This window comes from Palaemon carinicauda, chromosome 17 (genome assembly GCF_036898095.1).
Source record: "Palaemon carinicauda isolate YSFRI2023 chromosome 17, ASM3689809v2, whole genome shotgun sequence".
Lineage (NCBI taxonomy): Eukaryota > Metazoa > Arthropoda > Malacostraca > Decapoda > Palaemonidae > Palaemon > Palaemon carinicauda.
Window position 1 is genome coordinate 10,307,524 of NC_090741.1, and position 12,500 is coordinate 10,320,023.

Genomic DNA, 12,500 nt, shown 5'->3' on the forward strand with positions numbered 1-12,500 from the left:
CGCCTTCCTTAATCCCGTCATTATTCTTTCCCTAGCTCTTTGATTTGTGGTTAGCTTATGTTCTAAGACTTTAATAAGGCTTCAAATTTCTGATGCATAATTTAATACTGGTAAGACCATCTGATTATCTTTTTAGAGAGTGTGATGTTTTACGTTTTATAAGATAATTTTGTTTACCAAAGGTTTTGTATCCTATGCTTATCCTTCTCTTTATTTCAGTGTCATGTACTGGAGAAACACTTACTGTCCGTCTTAAGTACGTATATTCCTTACTAATCTCTAAAGGCTCGTTCATAACCCATACAGTATTGTTTTCTCTTGCTATCTTTATTGATCATTATCTTAGTTTTAATCATATTAATTTTCAGTCTATATTTCTGCTTTCTCTTCTCAAATCTTCTATCAAATTTTGTAATTCTTCAAATTATTCACTTGAAACTATAGTAAATTATCTGCAAATCTCAAGCTGTTGAGGAATTCCCAATTACTGTTAATTACTATATTTTCTGAAACTAAATTCTTAAAACCATCTTTTAGGCATGCTATAATAATTTTGGCGTGATGGGATCCAATTCATCAACGCCAAATCATCACCAGCCCACCCCATCGCTGGCCCAATACATTGCTGGCCCAACTCTTCGTCTCGAAATCTCATGGCGGTTGATTTTTAAAACTTAGTAGATATCAAAATCGCCTTATTTTCAGAACTAAAGTATTATATTTTCATGATTTTAAAATACATTTCAAAATCACAAACAATTGACTTCAGTTTGTGTTAAGTTCATCTTATTTTATCATTTCAAGTAGGCTGGCATATGTAACCTTCTGATTTCCAAGTAAAAGAGTATAAAGTAATACAATGAAACTTATGAATTTTTTACCGTAACAATATAGCCCTGAGGAAATAGATTGTACCATTTGGGAACCTTAGGCGAAACTTCATTTATCTTTACACAGGTTTTCAATTGTCAATTCGTTTACTACTCCTTTCAACTTCGACATTTATCAGTGAAGAGTCATGGGTGTGAGTATTTAAGAATTTAAATACGTTTTCAATTCTTATGTGTATTCTTGCTTTGCATATGCTCAGCAATTCTCATCTCCAAAACACCAAGTTGCTGTCATTGTTACTAAATTTATCAAAAATGAACAAATATCCATTTTGAGAAAATGTCTCTTTGCTTCTCAGACTTGAAACTGGATCCAATATGATGGGTTTATTGGAAGAATGTAAAACTAAAAGTGTTCCATTGAATGGTTAATAACTACTAAAAAAAAAAAAAAAAAAAAAAAATTATTTGCTGTATGTTTGCGTGTTTTATAATTCCAAGTTTTCATCTGTTGAAAAAATTACCGAGTATATCTTTCTTTAGTTAAAGGTAACTCGCAGTATTTTGTGAAGTTTCATTTGAAGTGAGTTGATAAGTTAGTTACAAGGAGTTGGAACAACGATGAATTGGGTCAGTGATGAGCACGGCTAATAAAGAGTTTGGCTATTAATGATTTAGGCTGGCAATAAATGTCCCATTCAGCACTTTTTAACCTGTTCTCAATCACAATTTTCTCAATATGTTTATCTTGTAGTTTTAAGATTGCTATACTACCCATCTTCAAGTTTTCCAACATAAGATTCATCTATTCCCTACTTATGAAGGGCCTTCATTACTGTTCAAATTTTGACTAAATCAAAAGCTTTCTAATAATTTGTAAATGCTATGGATACTGGTCTGCCATGCGCTGTTGATTTTTTCATTTCTTGTTTTTAATACTTGGATATAGTCAGTTGAATATCCACTTCTAAAACCGGCATGCTCTCTTGATTGAATAAAGTCTAGCTATCTTTCTTTTCTGCCTAATATGATAGTTGTACATAGTCTATCTATTACTGAGAATAAACTTATTTGATGGTAATTTTCCAGTTCTTTTGTGGCCCCCCTATTGTGAAATAAAATAGTAGAAAAGCTTCCTCAAGTGCTAGGTATAAATAATTCTTGCAAAAAGAATCCTAGTAAATCTGCAAGGCATGGATAGGGAAACACTCCTTTTATTATTATTATTATTATTATTATTATTATTATTATTATTATTATTATTATTATTATTATTATTATTACTAGCTAAGCTACAACCCTAGTTGGAAAAGCAGGATGCTATAAGCCTAGGGGCTCCAACAAGGAAAATAGCCTAGTCAGGAAAGGAAAAAAGGGAAATTAAAATATTTTAAGAACAGCAGCAACACTAGAATTAATATTTCCTATATAAACTATCAAAACTTTAACAAAACAAAAGGAAGTGAAATAAGATAGAATAGTGTGCCCGAGTGTACTCTCAAGCAAGATAACTCTAACCCAAGACAGTGGAAGACCATGGTACACAAGCTCTGGCACTACCCAAGCCTAGAGAACAATGGCTTGATTTTGGAGTTTCGTTCTCCTAGAAGAGCTGCTTACCATAGCTAAGGAGTCACCTCTACCCTTACCAAGATGAAAGTAGCCACTGAACAATTACAGTACAGTAGTTAACCCCTTCGGTGAATAAAAATTGTTTGGTAATCCCAGAAGTTAACCCCTTCAGTGAAGAAAAATTGTTTGGTAATCTCAGTGTTGTCAGGTGTATAAGGGCAGAGGAGAATATGTAAAGAAGAGGCCAAACTATTCGGTTTATGTGTAGGCAAAGGGAAAATTAACCGTAACCAGAGAGATGGATCCAATGTAGTACTGTCGGACCAGTCAAAGGATTCCAATAACTGTTTACAGTGGAGATGGAATTGTTTTAGTCGTCAATTAGGAAAAAGACCAAACTAGAGTCTCTCTTTTCTTGAATGACTGTAGAACAGCCATGGGAAGATATAACACTAAAGATTTATGTCAACAATTTTAGTGATCCAGTTGAAATTTAGTCACTTCAGTTGTTTGTTCACCGAAGTTCCATGACTGAATTCTGTTATAGATGTGTTGTGCATGCACTTCATGCAGCCGAATATGAGGTGTGGGGTGAGCTGTGAATCAAAACTGCATCTGGTGATACAATAAGGTATATTCCCATTCATGTTAACTGCTCAGCTGAGGAGGGAACTATGTCAAGAATTTTCTGCTGTGTATTCAATGACTGGTGACGACTACATAAGGAAATTCGTGACTTAACTTACTGCTCCAATGTATCTAAAAGAATCTAGAACCAAAACTAATTTTCAGAGTCCTGATATAATGGCAGAAAAGTATTTGACAAAAGTACTGACAAGAGCAAAAATATGTAAAATAGCCGTTCTCTTGGGAAGCTATATGTATCATAATTCCAAAAGGCCATGTTACAAGAAACAAACACCAAGGAGGTATGCAACCCCAAAAAATATATAGAAACTGTCTATTTTGCCACATATCAATGGATTTTAGTTTTGTCTAAACCTCAATGGCAGTCCTTTGATCTAACCTTATATGGTTACAAAAGTAGTTGGTGATCTTTTGGCGCCAGCTGATGTAAAAAAAAAAAAGAACATAATACCCATAGAATTCACCGTGATATGCAGTTGTATGAAGTGAAGTTCACACCGCTGGCCATATATCTTTAAATATAGAATGGGAAAAAAAAAAAGCACTATCAAAACACAGAAATATTATCTATTGTCTATAACAATTTATTAAATAAATCTGACACATTTTCTATTGTAAGTTCAAACTTATCAGAAGATTTAGCAGTAAACCTTAGAAATTATTATCAAATTGTTAAGATACTTATAATTTGGTTAGTAACTATAATTGTTTTTAAATCATTTATTTTTTGTTATAGAATAGTTATAATCTTAGTTTTAGCAAAATGATAACCTTAGATTTACAATGTCGCTGTATACCTTATACAAGTGTATGCGCTGAAATAGCTAAAAAAGTTCTTTGATGTTCCTACTGATACTTTAAATGAAGCAATATAGTCAAAATTATTACCTTATATAAAAAAAAATAATATTCTATCCAAATTAATAAATTTCCTTGTTCTTCCTTTCATGTTATATTTCGAACTTATTGCTAAATGTGCTAATAGGTTAATAAAACTGCTTTAATTTAGCCATAATTTGTAAAGTCAATAATTGATTAAGTAAATTTTACAATCCCGATAGCTAATCAAGATATTATTTATAAGAGACCTTTTCCAGACGGAATAATAAAAAAATGGAAAACATTAATGTTAGTACCACGATAGACTTCCACCTTAGTAGTATTATCACAAGTTTTTCAAAGGTAACTGTAGAGTTATATGAGTATGAAATAGTATTTTTTTATCAAGAGTCCGTATTTGTAGTTTATTGTGAACTACTGCAGGCCTACTCGTGCCATCAAAAAGGACGTCTAAAGATTTACACACATATGCACATCATGCACAGACACAGATTAAACCTTTCCCACCCTCTCCCCCCTTCCTAACCACAACCCGCTGGTTCGGCAATTTGTGGGAGAGTGTGGTTTCCGACTACATCTCTTGGAGTACCAACTCTCACTAGGGTACGACTACTCCCTCTTACCAAGAGTTTGACAGGCAATATATATATATATATATATATATATATATATATATATATATATATATATATATATATATATATATATATATATATATATATATATATATATATATATATATATATATATATATATATATATATATATATATATATATATATATATATATATATATACATACATACATATACTGTATATATTAGGAGTGACTGGGTTAAAAGTCAAGGCCAAAGTCACGAAAAGGTAGAAAATAAATAACTAAACTCAATAACTATTTGACCAAATCTCTTTAAATTACGTGGGATGACTAGTCATGACCCAAGGACAGTTTTATTAGATGTTGTAAGTGATTTTGTCGAAGGTCAAGTTCAAGGTAACGAAAAGGTTAAAAATGTCTCTTTGTCCTATCGTGGTGATTTTTTTTTTCTCTTTGTCATGGAACTAGTGCACAAATAAGCATAATTTTATTGCTTATTTTGAATTATACTACTTCATATAGACAGAGGCATGCGCTTTACCGAGTGCCCGTTCTATTTCATATTGATTTAGACGTCTTGTTTTGATTGATTTTTATATTTCTTTTATACTTACGGGCTTTAAATCAGAATTGATGTAATCAGCGCACCCTACATAAAATACCCATTTTCGAACAAAAGAACTTAAGGATGTAATGACGTAAGCATTTTTAGTCTCTCATGACATGGTTTACGATATAAACATTAATCTATATTCATCTTAAATATTCCTAATATACCTATAAGTATTATTCAATTAATCTTACATTGATCTTGTATTTCTACTCCATCCCAATTGAAACACATTTTTCGTTTTCCATTGAAAGTTAGTGTCATAGAGATTCTCATTTCAATTGCACCTTCCATAAATACCCTGAAAGAAATTCCTCCATACACACACCTCTCTCTCACGCTGCTTCCAGGTATTCATGTATAGAAGGGTGTTTTATAGAATGGTAATGAAAGACCTTTAGATATAACGGATGGTTCTCCAGTCAATAAGATTTCAGAGGAAGGTTGTCAAATGAAGATCATTCCTGCGGTTAGTGTTTCAAGAGATATCGCTTCGAAGGATGGTATTTTACCATGTAATACTCTAAGTAAATGTCTGAAGGAATAGTACTTCATGAGATAATATTTAAGGGTATAGCAGTTTAGCAGAGGAAACCATTTCAGGTGATGAACTTCAGAATTATAGTTTCTAGCATAAAATAATCCATATTTTTACCGAGGGGACGAAGCTGTCAGAGAATTTTATGCGATCAAAGAGTATTCTAGAAGATTTCTTTCTCCTAAAAATATTGAAGTAGAAAGCAATTAGCCCTTATTACACCATTGTACAATTGTATAAAAATTAGTTACATAAAAGGCCATAAAAAGCGCAAGAAAAGAGGAAAAGCTGGAAAATTTATACGATCAACCTAAATTTTAGTGTTTCCTTTGACACAGCTTTCTAACTTGAACAAATGGGAATATTGAATTTTTAAGTACTATATTATAAAGTGTAGTAGATTGCAGGAACCCCAATGACTATAGGAATATATCTGATGTTCCTCAGGGAATGTTCCTGCATATATATATATATATATTTTTATATATATATATATATATATATATATATATATATATATATATATATATATATATATATATATATATATATATATATATATATATATATATATATATATATATATATATATATATATATATATATATATATATATATATATATATATATATATATATATATATATATTTGGGCTCAAGCCATGTCGTCCTGATGGAAGTTCCTATAGGGTAGCTTCCTAGGGTATATTACAACTACGGCGATATTCCCAGAGAATTTACCTTAAGGTACCAGAATTCTAACTCCTGGAGCGAGTATCCCTCGTGAAAGGGATATCGCGACATATCAGAGGACGTATTCTAGACACGTCACATGGCAATCTACGACCTGAACAGAGATTTCGTCTCGTAGGAGGGAGATTGACGAGATACGAATCCGGGAAAGAAAAAGGGGAGCCGCTCCCAAGGCTTCCCTATCCCCCGATTCGTATGCGTGCCTGGAGCCAATCCTGGCGCCATCTGTATTCCTTTTTGCGTAGCTTAACAACTCGGTGTTTTTTCCTGTTTTTCTCGCAAATCTTGGATTTATTCAGCTTTTCATGGCTTCTCCGTCTTCGTTGGCCTCGGATAAGTTGAGTATAGTGTCTGTTATGTATAAATGTAGGCTCTTGGTAAAATTTTGAGTGATTAATAGGATTAATCTTTGATACAAGAGCCGTAGCCTACCAGAGGTGTCCTGGACACTGTCACTCGCTAGGTATAAATTAGTTAGTCAGAGTGACATTCTTGGTTGTTTTGCTTAATAAATTTTAGCTATTTAGCTTTACATAGGATTTCCTTTTGTGCTTAGTATTATTTGGCGAAGTATTCGCCATTCTGGCCTACGCTAGGCCATGTAGCCTAGTCGTTTGGTCCTATTACTTAATGCATGATTTTGGTTTTTCCGAGTGTAATTAAAATTTTATTGAAGCTTTAGGCTATATTTTATACATTTTAGACTGTGTGGAATATTTCCAAGATTGTATACGTGAGAGTTTCGGTGAATTAGGTAATCGATTCTCTTGGTGCCTAGGCTAATTGCTTATGGAGCCTTAGTATACTTTATCACTCTCCCCGGTTGCTTTCTTTTCTTCGGAGAAGGTATGCAATCCCTTTCCCTCTGTTTAAGCCTTGGGCTTATCCCTAAGTGGTTTTTTCCGAATTTATTTTCGATAAAACTATACTAGGGTGTTACTGTACCTTCCTGTTCCAGCAAAGTCTGGTTCAAAGAGGGACAGAACAACAGAGTTTTTAGTCTGAGTCTGTGTTGTCTGGCTTGGGGCAGAGTCCCCATCGCTGATCTAACACTTACAAAGGGAGCTTAGCTCTCTTAGGTCACTACCGAAGGTTTCTGTAAGTTATGATTCCTTCTTTTGTGATCGACCAGACTAAGTCCTGTTGCTGTTCTCGGGGGAGGATAAAATCTTCCCTTGGGAGTAGCAACGCCTTCCTTGCTTTGGTGCTCTGGAAGCTGGCAAGTATTGCTGGCCCTTTCCCTTAGATCTCCCTTAGGCTAAGACAAAGTTCTTGGCTGCGGGTGATCTGTCACTAAAGCAAGGTTGGCAGGACCCTCTTGTCCCTTCCCCCTCTATCTCCGTAATGGCCTAGCCATTACTGTACTGTACCTTGCCGGCCGGCAGAGCTGGCCGGCAGGGGTATTACTGTACTGTACGTCATTCTACTTCTGGACCTAGTATAGGTTGGGATGTGGAATTGACTAAGCCCATTGCCGGCCGGCAGAGATGCTGGCCGGCAAGGGTCTTATGTTTTTGAGTGCTGCCCGGACCTCTCTTGGTCCCTCATCCATGCCTGCCGGCAGAGCCGGACGGCATTGGTCAAGGAAGCCTGAATTAAGTTTCTCCCCTTCCTTATATGCACTCTTTCGGTTGCCGGGCTTGGGGGGTTGTGTACACTCTTATCCCGGCATCCATTCTATTTTCTTCTAGTGCTGTACCTGTCCCGGCTGCCGGCCTATGAGGCCGGCTGCCGGCCTATGAGGCCGGCAGCCGGGCAGGTGTAGTCTTCTGGTTCTTTTGCTGCCGGCTGGCATCGGTCTTGTACCTTTGCCGGCCGGCTTATGTCAGCCCTTGTCTGCCGGTCACCAAGAGTGTGGCCGGCAGCTGGGTACTACCTTGTGTAGTTGCTGGCCGGCAGTCATTGCCGGCCAACACTGGCTGTTGTCGGCCGGCAGCTGCTGCCGCCGGCACAGGCATTTGAACCAGAGTGCTGCCGCCCTATAGCTTTTAAGTAGTATACTTTAAAGCTAGTTGTGGTGTGTGCCGGCAGGCAAAGGCAGGCCGGCACACATCCTCCTATACTGTACTAGTATTCTTCTGTATAGCATATACAGTAAGAAGAAAACTATAGTAAAGGTTTAGGTACAGCACTGTATCTTCTAACACTATTGTGTTTTCTTGCACAGCCCTTTGCTGTTGCCCTCAGACAGGAAGCAGAGTTCTTCCCTGTCTATTATCCAGGATTTTAAAATCATTGCCTAGGTGTGAGCTCCACCTGTTTCCTCTGGAAACCTTGCATTGGTTACTCTAGTAGAGATAAACCATTTTGATTTTATTATCTGGAAGGCTGCAACAATGGGTTGTGAGGGAAACACAAGTGTGTGTCTTTCCTTTATGAATTGTTATGCTATACTATGCATATCCAGTGATACATAGTTCACTTGATACTCATGGAAATTTCTTCTCTTTACAGGAGGACCCTCCGAAGTGCGGAAATGTTTTCTGCAATGTCCGCAGCAAGAACCTCTGCGGACATGAGTGTTGTAGGAGACACGCAGCATGCGCTGTCTCCAAGGATGATCTCCAGTATTGGGACCCTCAGGTATGTACTGTATGCACTAACCTGATTACTGAGGCTTTTGATTCCCCTAGAACGGCGGAATCAAGGGATATAGCTAGGGAAAAGCTTCGTACTTGGGTAAGGGGCTTCAAGAAGAACACCTCTGGCCCTTATCTTCCAAGTGAGAAGATGGGGGCGTATCTTTTTCCCCAGGCATCAGCTGAGGCAGTGATTCCCCAGCCTCAAGAGGAGATCCCTCAAGATCGAGTCCAGGTGGACGAGGAAGTCGCAGATGCGATGCAAGACATCCAGTTGTGTGACAGGATGTCTGACCTGGACGAACGTTTGGAAGAAGACCTCCTGGCAGAAGGTCAGGATCAAGTTCAAACCCCGGATGTCGTAGAGGATGAGGTCGACGAGGTGTCGGCTACTCCGGTTCAGATGCCGGAGCCTATCCCCTCAACATCGGCTGGTCTCCCAGTAGAACTGGGACAGGCCCTCTCTTCGATTGTTGGAATGATCCAACAAATGCAGAAGGAGAATCAGGAGAAGGCGGCTGCAATGGAACTGCGTATGCAGTCCCTAGCAGAATCACATGGGCCCAAGAAAAGGCTCAATGTGAAAGACCTTCCCATATGCTCAGATGCTAACCCATGGAGGTATGCTGAGCACATGCCGATGACGACTGGTAAGATCGTCATCTCGGATAAGCTGGGTTCAGTTCCCCTAGAGGAGGTAGAATTCTGGCCCAGCAAGGCATCATATCCGGACTGCTATGTCCGGCTGAGAAAAGAACCAGCTTCAAGGGAGGAGACAGAGCCGAAGGAGGTCATTATTATGGACCACGCTAAGGCTCAAGCCCTACTTTCATCCTCGATGAAAGAGAGGGGCTTCTCGAATTCGAAGGTAGCTGCATTGAGCAAGAAGCTCCCTTCTTTTGTGTCCTCTCCTGATAGAGCCTTCCCCTTTTTACAAAAAGGGTTTGCGGCTGTCCTAAAGGCAGTCGAGGCCGGCAAGCCTTGCCCCTCCCTGGAGGAGTGTAAACCCTTGTCGCTGGCTCTGCCTATGGACCACAAAGACTGGAAGGATGTCCATCTGACATTCTCAGTGGGAAAGTTGGAGGCTGATATTGCCGGACGGCAATTCGGCGAGGACCTCCCCAAGCTGCCCGAATCTCTTTTACGAAGAGAGTTCGAGACCAAAGAAAGACTGGCTGCCTCAATGTCTCATCAGACCAATCTTGAGACAATGGCAAGTGACCCTAAGGTCCATGAAATGTTCATGGTAGTGGCTAAGTCTCACCTAGCCACAGTGACGAAGGACCTTTATGGCTTCATCAAGGCAAGGAGAGCTTGCAGGGAGGTCGTGTTCACCGGGGCTTCGGTGAGACACGAACCAAGGAAATTAATCTCCTCCAACATTTGGGGAAAAGACCTTTTCCCTACCGATGTGGTCAAAGAGGTTGTTGATAAGGCCGCCGTGGAGAATAGAAACCTTCTCCAGAAGTGGGGCCTGGCTATCAAAAGAAAATCTTCCCCGGATGAGGGTCCTCAACCAAAGAGGAAGAATATGAGGACTAGGCTACCATCTCGGCCAGCCAAGCCTTATAGACAGCAACAGCAACTGCAATTGCCTTTGCCTCCAGTGCCCCAGATGGTGGCACAAACCCCGACTGCCTTTCAGTGGGTACCCCAGGCTGTGCCAGGTCAGTCAACCACATTCGCCCCAACGTTCGAAGGACAGTCTTCCCTTTCGTGCAAAACCTAGAGGAGCAGCCAGAGGCTCGTCTAGGCGCCCCTCAAGGGGAAGGGGATTCAGAGGTGGTCGTGGTCAGGGAGGCAAGACCTCAGGACGGCAGTCCAAGTGAAATGATACCGGTAGGAGGGAGACTGATGAAATTTTGGGATCGCTGGACCTTCGATCCCTGGGCCCAAAGCCTACTCAAGAATGGACTGGGTTGGAGCTGGTACAGCACTCCACCCCCATGCCTTCGGTTTTTCCAACACTCCACCCCCGTTTTGGAGGAGTACGTTCAAGAACTGTTGGAGAAAAATGTGATCCGAAAGGTGAAGTCCATCAAATTCCAAGGGAGGCTGTTTTGTGTTCCCAAGAAAGACTCGGAAAAGCTCAGAGTCATTCTGGACTTGTCACCACTCAACAAGTTCATAGTGAATTGCAAATTCAAGATGCTAACACTGCAACACATAAGGACCTTACTGCCCAAGAGGGCATACTCAGTCTCTATAGACTTGTCAGACGCCTATTGGCATTTTCCAATCAGCCGTCGACTCTCCCCCTACCTAGGGTTCAGGCTACAACGGAAACTGTACGCCTTCAGAGCCATGCCATTCGGGCTAAACATAGCCCCAAGGATTTTCACGAAGCTTGCGAGCGCAGCTCTCAAACAATTACGCCTAAAGGGAATTCAGGTAGTAGCCTACCTGGACGACTGGCTGGTGTGGGCAGCATCCGAGACCGAATGCTTGCAAGCTTCCAGTCAGGTGATCCAGTTCCTAGAGTACCTAGGCTTCAAGATCAACAAGAAAAAGTCTCGACTTTCTCCATCCCAAAAGTTCCAGTGGCTGGGAATCCACTGGGACCTTTTGTCACACAGTTTCTCCATCCCGACGAAGAAAAGGAAGGAGATAGCGGGCTCTGTCAAGAGACTTCTAGATTCCGAAAGGATATCAAGACGCGAACAGGAGAGGGTACTAGGCTCTCTCCAGTTTGCTTCAGTGACAGACCCAGTGCTAAGAGCACAGCTAAAGGATGCAACCGGAGTTTGGAGAAGGTATGCATCAAACGTGCGAAGAGACCTGAGAAGACCAGTGCCGCCTCGGCTACGTACTCTTCTCAGACCTTGGTCCCAAGCCAGACATCTAAAGAAGTCGGTTCTTCTTCAGCCACCTCCCCCGTCGATGACGATTCACTCAGACGCCTCAAAGGAGGGATGGGGAGGTCACTCTCATCGGAAAAAAGTCCAGGGGACTTGGTCCAAGCTATTCAGGACCTTTCATATAAACTTTCTAGAAGCTATGGCAGTGCTCCTTACCTTAAAGAAAGTCTCCCCGCGTCACTCGATCCACATAAGATTGGTGAGAGACAGCGAGGTGGTTGTGAGATGCTTGAATCGACAAGGGTCGAGGTCACCACCTCTCAACCAAGTGATGTTAGCCATTTTCCGATTGGCGGAAAAGAAGAAGTGGTACCTGTCGGCAGTTCACCTTCAAGGAGTCCGCAATGTGACAGCGGACGCTCTATCCAGGTTCACACCGATAGAGTCGGAATGGTCCTTAGACGCAGGATCATTTTCCTTCATTCTGAATCAAGTCCCAGAACTGCAAATAGACCTCTTTGCGACGAAAGACAACAAGAAGTTGCCCCTGTACGTGTCCCCGTACGAGGACCCCTTAGCGGAAGCAGTGGACGCAATGTCCCTCGACTGGAACAGATGGTCCAGGATTTATCTGTTCCCTCCTCACAACCTTCTGTTGAGGGTCCTCAACAAACTGAGATCCTTCAAGGGGGTAGCGGCAATAGTGGCCCACAAGTGGGTGAACAGTATGTGGTT